Here is a 14,689-nt window from a genome sequence, read left to right as displayed (position 1 = left end):
AAATATCCTGTTCCCCCAAATGACTAGATGCAAATTTAAATAAAATACAACACTTTTAGCACAGTTGAAATGTATGGTTGGGCTCTGTATAATCTTCCCCAATGCCAGTAGAAGCATGCCCCTGACTAAATTACTGATTTGACTTGTGTCTCCACTAAAAGCACCACATCAAAGCTCAAATAAAGCTACACTACATAATTTTATTAGCTGTGATAAACCAAGGACAAATATAGAAATTTAACTTTTCAGTCCTTTTAAATGTTTTTCTTTTCAAATCAGTGTGTGCTTTCTCAAGTCTTATTTTACCATTTGTTCATTCATGAACCATGTAGACTCAAATTTAGCATAAAATAGAAATCAGTGGTTACTGTTCCTAAACCTTTTTTGCCATTTTTATCATAGCAGTTTAAATGGAGCAATTTGTAGAGTTTAAGCAGTAGTTTTAAAACCCATAAAGAGGTTCCTTTAAGTTAAATTTGTGTGTTAATGCAATTTGTGCTTCAGATGCATTTCCAAGTTGATATGTTTTCCAGCTGAGCTGATGGGTTCATCAATTCAAATTGTAGCACTTTAGAATGGTTGGCTTTTGCAAGAGTCTTAAAAACACTTATTCATCAACTAAAGCTTTAATTGAGCTGCTTCCACAAAGATATATTAATTTGCAGTTACTTGTGAGACATGTGTATATATAGGTATGTGTATATGTATGTGTGTGTATATGTATATATATATATATGAGCTCAGCTGCTACTCCTAAATTCCTTGCCTTGAGCATCTCTGATCTGGTGCACTCTTCCAGATTTTATTTCCAAGACATTTTTAAACTAAGATGGGATTTAGCCAATTCCATTCACTCTTTTTTTAACAATACAGTTTAGAGAACTCATAGAGCCAAAGACTTGGAGGATTTTTTCACATGAGCTGCACAGCAAAAGCCAAAGCCACAGGTGGGTTGCACAGTGGGAAAACTCCAGCGAGGTAGCATTTGCTTAGTTTCAGGACAGCTGTGACAGTTCTTTCGCAAGTCATCCCTGAGGCTGACTGTATCAAGTGTGAGGCTGGGGCGTTGCATGATTCACTTCTGCTTGGCTGATGGATGTTCCCCCAGGGACTGTAGTCAGCCAGGAAAAAATACAGTTCAGATTTAAATAGGACTGTGGCTTGAGCTGATGCAGACCTGCTCTGAGGAGAAGAGAACCAATCAGGTCTTTGACATACCCTAATTTTTGCTGTATCCTGCACACAGTCCTGACAGTAATCTCCTCCCTAGCGGAAGGGGTGAAGTATGCATTTTGGCTGTATCCTTGATATAGAATAAAACTTCCCTAAATTCAAATTTTAGGCTAAAAAAAAAGACTGTGGTTCTATCTCTCTTAAAAAATTTTAATCTCAAGCAATACTTCAGGGATGCCATACTTTCCTCCTATTGACTCCCCCATCAGCAGTCAAATGTTCTTATTGTTGTTTGCTTTATTGCTGCTAGAATTTCTGAGTTCTGATTGCATTCTGAATGCTGTCAGAGAAGTTTTGCAAAATTCAGGTGTGTAGCCTTTTTCTGAAGTGATTGATTTGATAGGGATACGAAAAGGACAGAAAACCTGAGGTGCCATTAATGATGAGCCAGAACTGTCTATTGTGGATCATGGCTAACATGAACCCTGCTTAAAACTGCTTTTTATAAACTGCTGTAGGTGTTATATTTCCTCTGCATTTTGTTTCTTTCTTTGTATGGAAGTGTTTAAGAAAAAACTAGACATGGTACTTACTGCAATGGCCTAGTTGACATGGTGATACTCAGGCAAAGGTTGGACTTGATCTCAAGAGGTCTTTTCCAACCTCATTTATTCTGGAAATCTGTAAAATTCTTGATAAAGATATCTGAAAGATAGTAATAAAATGCAACTAATTTGCCATTATTATAGCACATTTAATTGATCCTTTCCCACTAATGTTAATTTTGATAACTTACATAACCATTTGGAGTATTTTAATCCTTTTCTTTAAACATTGTAAGAACCTAAAAGATGAAGTCTATGACAGTTAAGCTTCTCAATAGAGTATATTTGGACATAACACTGGACATACTTATGTCTTTTAATTATAAGAAATATGAGTATATATATTTTTTTATACTCAGTAGTTTTAAAGCCTTATTTAGTAGACCTGTATTTATTGTTACATATATGAGAATTATTTCAACATCACTAAAACATCCCTGATGTGATTTTTTTAGCTTAGTAATATAGCACTTTTTTCCCATCTGTGGAAAAGCTTAATTGCACTGACCTCTATATCCTGTTCCACCGTGGACTTTAGTACATCAGTTAATGATCACAGTGCCCTGAATAACTTAACTCACTGTATTCACTTAATACTTCTTTGTCACCTTTGCTCAGACCACTATTGCTTTCTCTACATTGGACAATCCTGTTTATCCAGAAACTTCAGCAAATTCTGACTCCACAGACCATGAGGTCAAACATTGCCAGGTGGGAAAGAAAGCACAGTTCAGTCCTGGCCCACAGCCTTTGTTAACCATGCAGTGATGCTGTAGTAACTACTTTGCTCAGATCCATAATGGGCAGACTTTCCACCACCACCCCCAGTATGTAGCCATACATACAGTAGTGGAGCATGGATGAGCATAGTCATAAGGCCTCCTTCCTCCCAGTAAAATTAAAGAAAGCTTGAGTCAGATCCCATTGTGATTTGTTAAGCTTCTCCTGTTCACCACAGTCTGTTCTTTCCCTCTGCTGATGATTATCAGGACCAGCAGAAGGAAATGTTCGCCCACCCTCATGCTTGGGCATGAAGCAGAGCGTCATTGATTAAACTGCTGAGAGGATGGGTGTGAGCCAAGGCACCAGACTCTGAGCTGCAGTTGGTGAAGGTATGAACACGTCTTCCATTCTGCTTATTCTGCCACAGTGAACACAATCTCCATCAGAAGGATGGGATACAACAGATGGAGCTATAACTTAAACCACTTCATAACAGTTCCTAAAGCTCATCTGTCAAGGATGGTGCCAGACTGCTTGTGCAGTGTTAGTAAGAGAAATTTATGTATGAACATACCATGTGAAATAGGCCTGCTGAGGAGCAAAAGCTGTGTAGCCTATAATGTTTATCTTGCATTAATCAAGTTGTAATGTATTTACTTAGCACTATTTTTGTTTTCACTCACTGGCAAAATCCCCACAGATGTTTTATTCTGTCTTACAGCAGTTAAAAATGTGAGAAATGTATAATTGAAATAATTTACTAATTGTGCAATTGCTTAGCTTATCACACAATAAACCATGGGGACTTGTTAGAGGGAACGCACTAATCCATGGTATGACACAGGTCAGATCACTTCCTACAGTCACTAGCTTTAACAAAGCTAGTGATACCTCAACTCAGGTATTTTCAGATGCAATTCAGAAGACTGGCAAACCTGTAAGATGTGGGGTGTCCCCTATCCCTCCATTCTGCATTTCTGTCTCAGTGTTGTCTGAAGAATATGCTGCTCACAGCTACACTGATGGTCATGGAAATTGCAGGTACCTCATTTCTGGAAATCCAACTCCCGATGCTTTTGCAGCCTTAGGGAACTGTACTTTCTTGCCATAGGATAACAGAGAGGTCAGAAGGCTTTGTGATCGTTGGCCAGAAGACTGTGTAGAATAATAGAATGAGCTGGGGAAAAAAATGCACTAAAAGCATCTGGGAGTTTTTGTGCATACTAGGCAATATATTCTATACTCATTTTCTGTGCTAAGTTTATTGTTACTGAGGCCTAGAAGTAACCAAATAAAACAGCAGGGAAGCCTTTTCTATGTTTCTTGCCTCCATTTCTCACTAATACTTTTACATTTTCTCCCTCTCTCTTCTAATGGAAGCTGGGAGGAAAGGGCCGAGCACAGCACTAATGACATGAAGAAAAATACTGAAGGAAGCAGCAGGGAGGCCATGGTTTCAACCACTCTTCCTCCCTTGCCCAGGAAAATTTCAGTGACCTCTTGACACCTCCCATGGGAAACTTTAAATTGACAAGAGTATTTCCCAAGTAAATACAAAAAAATGGCATTAAAATAGTAGTTTCTGACTTAATCCTCCTAAAGTTGATACAAGTAAGTTAAGGTTCCCGCACCAGCTATAATGCACTAACCTCAATCTTGATGGCTGGATATGTGAATGTGTATCAGGACTGATTAAAAAATTCTTCCATGCACTCACTAACAGCCACTGGGGAAACTGAAAATAAAAATGCCAAAAATTAAGTTACAGCTTGTTCCTGGATTGTGCTGGTATATTGTTTAAAACTACTATGTTTCATGTTATACAACACTACTTAGAGTAAAAACATTAATTTGTCCTATCAAAACAAAGGGGAAGGCATTTCATGTTCATTATAACCTGATTGGTTATTCTGCCATGTTTTTGCTGGGGTAAGATACTCAAGAATGATTGTTGTGTCTCTTTGAAAATATTCTGGCTTTATTATATGCCAGCTGCCAATTTTTCCTCTGAAATCTGATCATGAGGAATACAGAGATATGAGAGTATGTTGCACCTCAAGTGTCTCCATACCATATTCCCCCACACCCAGAGAATTTGCCACTGAGCAACACTTGCTGGTCATTACTAACTCTGATCCTGCTTGTTAATAGTAGGATGAATTCTACTCCAAGAGATAGGATGCTAAACTGGAGATCTGTAGTTTAGTACTAGGAATTGTTCCTTTGCTTCCTCCCCAGCATTTTATTTAATTTAACCTGTAGAGACAAATGCATCTGTGCCAGTCCTTGTCCATTTGTCTTACCTTCTCATATCTTTCCAGACTTTTTTGCCACAAGCTGTCAAGCCTTCCATGTATGAGGTAACCCTGCCTTCATGTTCCCCATGCCTGTCATATAGAAAAGGATCAGCACAATAAAGCCCATAAATAAGAATGCTTCCAGAAGATAATACCAGAAAAAAAAATGCCTACCAATGTGAACTAGCATGCAGGAAAAGACCTAGCACAGGCCATTTGCTGACAGTTCTTTAGAGCACAGCTGCCTTAGCTATATAAAAGGACTATGACGTGGATTAAAAATACATCAGTTTTTTAGCACAGGTGTGACCTTAGAGAGGAATTGTGGTAGAATTGCATTAGCAGTTTGCAGGTTTTTGGCACACTTACCTATTGTCAGTGCCCCAGTCCATCCACACACAGAGTTGCTGTTCGCATTTTCTGGGACACGTGGGAAAACATTACTTGAAAATGAGTTTGACTGTAGCTCATATAAAGTGTCTATTTAAGAGGTATTTAAGGGCTGATTCTTAGCTGGGGGATGGAATCCAGCTGCCTGTTTTCTTTGGCCCTGAGAGCCAGCTTTATGTGATTTACATTTTCAAAGCTGCCTTCACAATGAAAGAGATTGAGGCTTGGTTTTGAGGCATGGCATGGTTTTTGGGGGGTTGGGTTTTTTCTTGGTGGTGGGGGCATGCTAGTGAGTAAATATTTTACAGCCCACATTTCTAGTTCTACAAAATCAGTGACTCCAGGCTGTGAGACAATATAAGTAAGCACAAAGGCTGGAATTTATTGCTTGTAATGATCTATGAGATAAGATTTTTCAGCTAAGCCAGTGCAGAGTTCTCTTGCCAGATGTGTGGGAGTGAAAGTGACACAAATCTTAAAAAAAAAAAAAAGAGAAATCTTTGGCAATCCCAGAGTGATTATATAGCCTTGTAGCACTAGCAGCCTCAGAGAATTCATTTTGTGTCTCAATGTCCTTATTGACTTGGGAAGCCAAGTCTCAAGCTTTATAAAAGAAATCCAAAGTAGTGCCATGAATACTCCATAAATTTATCTCACTTCCATAATCTTATTTTGAACAAAGATAGTTTTGGGGTCTGTTTTTCTACATGCCTCTGTTTATAAAGAACTGTGGTAGCAGAATGATAGTGATTCTGAAAAAAATCAATGGGGAACTTGTCCCTTTATTCCCTTACTTTCATCCCAATGTAATTAAAAACTTTCCTTCAGAGTCGAGCTACATCATAAATCCTGATTTTTTCTCCCAAGATATCACAGACAAAAGCACAGTACATGGCTGGTACAGTGATCACATCCAAACCTCTGCCTACATCCTTTCATAAGTATACTAGAAAATGCAGAGACACAAAGCTGTAAAGGAGCTTCTGTACCTTTCAGACAACTAAGAGGCCTAATTTGTGCTAATGGGGCTGCAACTTTCCTTGGAGCTGAGGATACATTCCAAAAAAGGATACCACAGCAAAAGAAAACGCTTTTCCTTGGTATAAGAATATTGCTTGGACTAGTTTGGAGTTAAAACGTTAGTGCACTTTAAATGCTGTAACACATTTTAATTTTTTATATCCTAGTATACAAACTCTTACACAATCTATCTCATCACTTATGTATGACACCACAGCAGAACTGTTCAAGTGTGGCAGAGATGTTTGAAAAGTAAACATGCTGATAATCCTACTTGCCTGCCACATAGCTCTGCCCAGCAGGCACTTTTAGTAGGAAAATGCTATTTTAAGGAAATAAATCTCTCGGAAAAAAAACCTAGCTGAGCATGCCTTTAAGAATTAACATGACAACTTTTTTTTTTTTTTTTTTTTGGCAAACTATCAAACTGTTGCAGCACTCAAAATTCTAAAATAACTTAGGTTAGAATTTATTCTTGCTGTAGATTTTGCTCTAAAAACACATGAATTTCCTGAAATTCATGAATCCATGAATCATGAATCCATGTGACATAGAAAGATGTCACATATTTATCCTGGAGCATCTTAACCAGTCCCTGCTCCTAAGTCTGAGAGTGTAACACAGCTAGAGACTCTTCTGGTACAAAATCCAAACCAACTCTCTCTGCAGAAGAGATGTATGTGAAGGGATTATGGTACGTTTCAACAGATTGCCTGATTTGGACAGTAGGAGGAACTGCAGGACTCACCATAAAAGACACACAAACCACACTACAAATACATTCTTGCCACACATTTGTCACACTTCAGCTTTCATGACCACAAAAGCACAAGTGGTTTTTAGGAGTTACTCCTCTGTTATATGCACTTCCAATAACTTCTCTTAGAATAAGACACTTTGGATAAGGTGTTTGTTAAGACGTGCAGAAATTTCTGAGTTTTCATTATGTTGTCATGGAGTTACCCAAAGGGGAAATAAAATCCTTTACATCACCTGTTGCAGAGCCTATGGTCTGAGTGGACATGAAAATTTCTCACCTAGAAAGACTGAAGGGAATGCTTAATATGTTCTAAAGATTTATTTTGTGTGAAAGTGTGAGTAGGTCTGAGGTTCCACCCTGTTACTGATTGGAAGATCCCAAGGCTTTGGCCAAGGATGTTTGCTCTTGGAGGGTTAATTTGACTAAAGGACCCTTCTAGATAAAATAGCACGGTATTGTGAATTCTTCCCTGTACATGAAACTTACTGACCAGCTTTGTCTTCTCACAGGATTTTAGAGAGTGAAGCTGTTTCTAGAAATACAAAGTATAACAAAAGGCAGAATCTAGGAATTGTAGACCTGACATGATGGATACAGACATCTCCCAAAAACCACAACCTCCTTCCATCTCCACAGCCCACATGCAAAAGTGCCTTTGACTCTCCTCAGAAATTCCTTCTCCTAGCTAAAATTGCAATTTTTTTTTTTCTGTCAAATAATATACGTGCCAAGTATGCAGTCTCCAGACATTTCAGCTTCTTTCAGATACTTTGGTAATGAGGTGTGGTAGTGAAGACTAAGTAAACTTTGATGAATTTTGAATATCCTCCATGATACTTTTGCTTATTTAAAAAGAAGAATTGTTTGGGCCCTGCAACTCATCTCATCTGTGTGTTTGAACACATTTGGGTGTCCAAAGCTCCAAACACTTGTCACAGTGTTCCTCAAAGATAAAACTGGACTTCAGTCATTCCAGCTCACTGGAAGTGGTTTATTACAGTTCTGCCTGATCTCAGTCTAGAGTCAGTAACATGACAATTTTACTTCAATATTTATATGATTATTGGTTTACTGTTCATATGAAAGAGCTTTACCCTGTGACTGGAATGCAGCCTTTGCAAGTGGAGAAAATACTAATAGCTTTTTAATAGGTTACAATTTGCTAACAATATAGCAAAACTATTAAAGCAGCATGTAAGCATTCCAAAATGTCTAGGGCAGTCAATAATTCGAAAACCACATCCTGAATCACTTACAAATCTTTGAGAGACCAGATCTTAATGGGGCTGGGAGATACCTAGAGCAGGACTGAACACATAACCTGGTATGCTCTGTCCCCACCAGAATCTCCCCTGTGGAGAGAGCACTAATTCTAGAGGGGCAAAGAAGCATTAGAACCAACTCTGCAGCCTCACAGATAAGGTCTGTAGCTTATCAGCTGCATGCAAGGAGGAAAAAGATAATTTAATTTCTTTAAGAATGGATTCTAACATTTCTGCTCCTCTTCTAAAATCTTCACAGCTGTGCCATCTAGCTTGATTTCTTTAAACAAGCATTCTCCTTTGTTTTTCCTTTAGCCTTATTTGTAGTAAGGGCAAATTCAAGCTTGTTGGTTAATAAGATGCAGGCACAATGTTCCCATCAGCATAATGAATATTTAAAGTTCTTGACCAACTACATAACCCAATACCTTATTGCATTTCTACAAGGTACAGCACTGAATGCTGCAGCTAGGTTATGGGGATCATAAGCATCCATAAACACAGTCTTCTCCTGTGACTAACCTGGTGGGAATGTCTTGTTACAAAAAGCTCACCCAAACACTGAGAAGTTGTAGCTTATTCTTTCATGCTGCAGACACTTTCTCTGTTGCACATTTTCTCCCTGTGACTCAAGTTATTGCAAAAGCAGCAATATGTACAAAGTTACAATCCCAGATTCATGTTATCAGAGAGATCCCGTTTACAACGTGAATACACAAATGATATTGTACTCAAGAAAGCTGGGTGCCTAGAACACAGCATAATTATGTGCTTTCAGTACATTTTGGCTTCTAGTTTTACAACTCATTTCTCCCAACTCTCTCCTCACAAATACCAGAACTGCAGAGATGCCTCTGGCAGGATGCAGAAACCTGAGAAGTACATTTATCATTGATGTAGTTAAAACTAGATCACAACCCAGAAAGTGCAGTAAGGCCAGCACAAGATTCAGTTTGCCAGCAAACCAACTGGATCAGTATCAACCATGCTGAGCTCCTTGCTGCTAGAATAGCTGCCAACAGTAACTGAGTTAAGTAATTTAAAGCTGGTACTAACTGAAAAAAAACCAAGCCACCAAAGCAAAACCAAATCGCAATCCCCCCTTAATCCCGTGAAAAAAACTGAAAACAAAACCACAAAAAAATCATCAACTCTTAAATAAAAAGGAATGAAGTCATTGAAGAACATCTTTGCTCATTTTCACCAGAGACTGAAGAAAGTTGGCCATGGGCCGTCCTTCATGATGTGCTTGCCAACGTAAAGCTAGCAAGATCAGCGTGGCCATCAGAGGTAAACTCTCACTAAAGCGATGTCAGTGGGAATTTTGCATGGCCTTTGAAAGGGGATCACCACCATATCTCCAGGGGCCATTTTACAAGGAAATAAGATCAACCTTTTGATCTGTGCTTGAGATCTATATTGCATGGAAAAGACAGGCTAATGTGGTCATTACAAATGAAAAAACATGATCCCTTCTGACTAAATTAAAAAAAAAAAAGCTTTAAAAATATTTTAGTACAAAAATGTAGCTCAAAACAAAAACATGCTTATGAACTTACAAATAAAATGAATTCAGACTATGACTGCCACAAGACACTGTTGTGTTTTCTTCCTGATAGGACATAGCAGCTCTTGTTCCATGAGTCTTATTATGTTGAGTCTTTTGCAGTTATCTGAAGGCTTTCAGGATGGAATTCACATATAAATTAAATGTACCTTCATATGTTTACTCTTGTAGGCTTGCATTTCTCTGCATGGCACTCACTCAGTTTTGGTTTATTACTCTAAATATATATAGTGCTAACATGACTTTTTCAGGCACATGGATTATCCCTGCCATCAAGGGTAATAATCTTCAGGGACATTCTGTAGGATGAGAATGAAGATTGGATCTGGTGTTGTTCTTTAATGCATTAATGTATTTAGTGCATTACTTTTTATGTTATTTAAGATTTCCAAGTTGAAAAATATGCAATTCTGAAATATCCCATACTACTTATCCGTTAAATTTCCTAAGGAGCTAGATGCAGATGACTATAGAGTGCATCTCTTAGCCCCTCTTCTCAATAATTCATTGGCAAAACCTGATGGAATATTTGGAAAGATATTAATATTCTAGAGGTTTTATAGAAAAAGGTGATCATATAAAAAAAATTTTCTAATATTGAATGTCCCTCCTACAGCAAAGTGTGCAGCAGATGTCTTTCTCTCTTCTTGTGAGCTGCCAACTTATCAATTAGCCAGTGTTGCTCAAAGCCAGGCACAGTATAGACTATCTCACATTTTAAAGACAGAGGAAAAACTAAGGGTACTTGGACATGTGCCAGAAAGAGAGATTATTGCGGTAAGATTTAGTTAAAATATAGAGTGTGACTGTTTCAACAGAGTGGGCTCAAGACATGGGGACGGACCTTTAGGCTGTTTGGCCCAGAGGGAAAAAGAAGGTATTGGCAAAAGAAAGGAGTGCAGAGAACAGTGGGTTTACTGTATCGAGGATGCTGACACAGAAAAAAGGAAAGAAACAGGTGTTACCAGTTCTTTCTGCGCCTGACATTGTCTTTTGCTGTTCTTCCTATTGTCCTTTGCTCCTTCCTTTACTCTACAGCTTCCAGATGAAAAGAAACAATGTATATTGGAGAAAAAAAAAAGTTTGTGCCTGAAACCCGGTGTCAGAAGTACAATTCATTACAACAAAAAATGTGTAAAATACAAACAAATATTAATAGATATTATAATTGTAGAAATCCAGTTGGATCCAGATAATGGCTGAGTAACTGGATGGCCTCATCTTTCAAATCTGTGTTTTTAGTGGATTTCTGCCCTTTGCATCATGTACTTAGTAAAAGTCGTACAAGGAACTAATGAACTGTGTATAAGGATGGGACGGTTTCAAGAAGTGAGGCCTCCTCAGGTAAAAATGTCCAGAGTGCAACTCCCTGCTTATGGCTGAAAGTGAGAAAGAATAAATGCTTCAATGTAACAGCAATTCTGTTCCTTTCAGTCCTGGCTCCAGAGTATGCCAGCCTCTCTGAGTCAAACACTTCATGTGTAAGAGGGCAGTGGCATACATCTGCACACACCCCCACAGTTTTTTACATGGATCATATTTGTTTGAAAATTAACTACAGCTACTCTCAGGAAGTAACATATTTACCTGATACTCTTCAGAGTGTTTACTGCTTTGGTTTGTATTCCACAATGTATTTAGTATTTTACAGACTTTACACAAAACAGTGTCAAAGACCAGCCCTGATAAAGGGGTAATCTTTTTATCCTGCTACCCTGAACTTTCATCTTGCTTCCCTGGTACACCACTTGTGTTGTAAATTCCTTTACTGTTTTAATAGATATTTTACATTCCTTAGGCAGCAAACTAAGTTTAGACAACAGTAATTGTCTTGCTTACAAAACTATGCTGGAAAGGCTGGCAAATTATTACCATGAGAACTTTTGAAGAAGCTATGTCCAAAAGTGAAATCCAATTGTGAGATGAGACTTTATTTAGATTCAACAAGTCTCTGTTTCAAATGTACTCATTATCCTTTTTTCTGTAGTGACAGCACTGACATGGCAAGAGAGAGGAATACTATGACACATAGGAATATTCTTATGTATCAGATGGTTATACCCTTCTATTTATGTTACGATACTCCCTGGAAAGCACAGACATAGACCAGAAACCCATCTGTATCAGTTTTCCTAAACTCCAGAATTCATGGGGGAGGAAACCTTATTTCTTAACGAACTTTACATATTTAGCAGCTTCAATATTTCCACTACTACAACAACTGAAAAATAGTAAAAATTAAAAGATTAGAGATGCATTCAGTGTGAGTGAGCACTTACTTGGAAATCCTAATAATCAGAGAATATCATTGCCATTGGAAACAACCAAGTTAGCATATCCAGAAAGTATGACAGAAAAGCCTGTCACTCTATCAGCTTATCCAAACCTACACAATCCATGCGTGAAAAAGGAAGAGAAAAAAAATGCAGCTTTTTATATATACACAGAATTCAGTAAGGATGACAGCAAATTTAAAGTTATAGAATATCCTGAATTGGAAGGGATCCACAAGGATCATCAAGTTCAGCTCCTGACCTTGCACAGGACAGCCAGCCCCAAGAATCACACCACGAGACTGAGAGTCTTGTCCAAATGCTACTTGAACTCAGACACACTTGTGCTGTGATGACTTCCCTAAGGAGCCTGTTCCAGTGCCCAACCACCCTCCTGGGGAAGAAACGTTCCCTAATATCCAATCTAAATCTCCCCTGACTTAGTTTCACGCCATTTCTTCGGGTCAACTTGAAAGCTAGAATTACACACAAGCTTTTGGATTGCTTCCTTTTTGAGTTGCAGTTGACAAGATTAATAACTGGATCTTAAACATTTGTCTAGCTTTTTCATCACCCATAGACAAGGGGTCTCATCTGATTTTAAAAGAGCGGGCTTTAATTTCTTTTTGTTTTATGGTAATTTGTATGTACATTAGGGTTTAATTTCCCCTTCATTCCCACAGTCTTGTGGAGAAGTATTTCACACAAAACACCCCAAAACCAAGAGCATCATCTGAACACAGAGGTATGTGGTTGTGTGTGTGTGAAGAGAGGCACTCACCAATTTTCTGGCATCATTTATTTAATTAAGCAGTCCTGTCACAGAACCATTTAGATTGGAACAGACCTCTAAGATCAGCGAGTCCAACTGTTAATCCAGCACTGCCAAGTCCAGCACTAACCATGCCCATAGACAGGCTGCACTCGACCTCACCACAAGCGTGCTGCAAGGGCCCGAGGGAGCAGAGCCGCACCCGAGGGCAGCGATGGACGTGACACGGCATCCCCGTCTCCTCCCCTGCCCGTGCCCAGCACGGCAGTGCCTGACCTCCCCGGAGCGGGAAACGCCGCGGCCTCACCGCGTCCCACCGTGACGCCAGGAGCTGAGAGCGCACAGCCGGGGGAGACTCGGGGAGGGTCCCTCGCCCCGCACAAGCCCGCCCAGCATGAGCAGTCTCCTTGGGCGGGCCCCCACGGACTCCGGGCACCCCGGCTCCTCCTTCTGTAGGGCCTGCCAGCCGCAGGCCGGCGCTCCGGGTATGACTTACCACAGACAGCGAGCGGAGGCAGCCCTGCGAGCGAGCGACTGACCACCCACCCTCGCTCGCCCCCTCCCTCCCTCATCCTCGTTCGCCACCGCCCCCACGCAGTCGGCGGCAGCCCCAGGTGCCTGTCCGGGCTGCCCCCAACGCACAAGCCGGGGGGGAAAGCGCCTGCTCCTTCAGTCCCAGGAAGCCGCCTGTGCTCTCCCACCGCCCCAGTCACCGCCCGCGGCACTCAGCGAGGTGGGGTTGACGGGGAGGACGAGGCGGCCCGCGCCCTGTCCCCGCCCGCGAGGGGCGGTGCTGCCGCTGGGGACCCGCCGGGCCCGCCCCGCTCCCTGCCCGCGGCCCCTCGGCGGGGCGGTGCCGGCGGGGGCGGTGCCGCCCTCGCGTCAGCAGCCCCTGCGCGGCGGCGGGGAGGGCACGGGAGTCTCGGCGCTGCCGCGGCGGGAGAGGCACCGGTGGGGCCGGCGGTGGCGGCGGCTCCTCACGGGAACAAAGCGGGGCGGCGCGGCCACACGGTGAGAGCTGGGTGAGGGACGGGGAGGGGGCGGCGCTCGAGCTCCCCGGGGACCCCCGCGCCCCCGAGGGTGGCTCGGTGCGGCGGAGGGGCCGCGGGCCCGACCCCTCCCTCTCTCTGCCCAGCGCCTTGGGGCGGGGTGACAGCGCCGTGCCCCCCGCCCGCCCCCGCCTTCCGGGGAGCCGTCCCCGCTCGCCCCGTGTCCCCGCAGGGACCCCTGCGCGGCGTCCGCCCGCCTGCGGGTCGCTGCTCCCCCGGGGAGCAGGGGAATATAAAGCAGTGAATCGGGGAGGCGGTCCGGGCGCGGAGCCCGAGAGCAGGTAGGTGCGGGACGAGCGCCCAGGGAGCTGGGGGAGCTGCTCCCGCAGGCGGCTGCGGAGGCTGGGGGAGGCGCTCAACTTCGCCCGGTGCTGGGCAGTACCGAGCTCAACAAGCCTTTTTCTGCCCGTGAAGCATCCTGGTGTGACTTCTCGCAGAATGCTTTTTTTTTTTTTTTAGGGGGGCTCTTAAGTGGTGTTTGTTTTTTAGCCCCCTCCCTTTTCCCAGCCCCTCGCTGCGTAGACTGGAGCTGGCTGGAGGCTCGCCCCTGCCTCTGTGGCTGCATACGCAGCGCTCGTGTTGTCCTAACGATATGGCAGTAGCACTTCCTGCTGTAAATCACTTCGCGATAGTTTTTGAAGCGCTTCTTAAAGGCGGCACTGTAATGAACCTCCTTGTCAGGCTTGTGGTAAGCTTAAAAGCCTTGTGAGCTGGAGGCTGTTTTCAAGGCTGAGCTGTGTAATGTGCTGCAGTACTTTTCATAGAAAAGGTAGAAATGTGCTCCACTGTTGGCTTAGT

The 14,689-nt window shown here is 42.0% G+C and overlaps 2 protein-coding genes and 1 long non-coding RNA gene across 4 annotated transcripts in view; 2 read left to right on the top strand and 1 right to left on the bottom strand.

The window, feature by feature from the left end:
• Window positions 1-3,814, top strand: part of NEK1 (NIMA related kinase 1) — a 51,936-nt gene extending 48,122 nt beyond the window's left edge. Inside the window, exon 35 of the mRNA XM_039550280.1 lies at window positions 2,768-3,814. The gene's annotated coding sequence lies outside the window, so the exon portion shown is untranslated. The remainder of the gene's footprint in view (window positions 1-2,767) is intronic.
• On the bottom strand, window positions 1,798-4,893 carry LOC120409857. Its single transcript, XR_005601670.1, has 3 exons — window positions 4,805-4,893; window positions 4,151-4,236; window positions 1,798-1,878 (listed from the first exon to the last, which is right to left on the bottom strand). It is a non-coding gene; the product is annotated as an uncharacterized LOC120409857 (long non-coding RNA).
• Window positions 4,894-13,749: 8,856 nt separating this feature from the next.
• The window catches only part of SH3RF1 (SH3 domain containing ring finger 1), an 84,152-nt gene continuing 83,212 nt past the window's right edge, over window positions 13,750-14,689 (top strand). Inside the window, exon 1 of one of the 2 annotated variants that reach the window (XM_039551672.1) lies at window positions 13,750-13,853. The gene's annotated coding sequence lies outside the window, so the exon portion shown is untranslated. Of the gene's footprint in view, window positions 13,854-13,888; window positions 14,173-14,689 lie in introns of those variants that run through there. The other variant, XM_039551673.1, reaches the window with a different exon arrangement.

The sequence above is a fragment of the Corvus cornix genome, chromosome 4 (genome assembly GCF_000738735.6).
Source record: "Corvus cornix cornix isolate S_Up_H32 chromosome 4, ASM73873v5, whole genome shotgun sequence".
Classification (NCBI taxonomy): Eukaryota; Metazoa; Chordata; class Aves; order Passeriformes; family Corvidae; genus Corvus; species Corvus cornix.
Note: the sequence above shows the minus strand (reverse complement) of the source record. Positions and strands in the feature narration are given on the sequence as shown.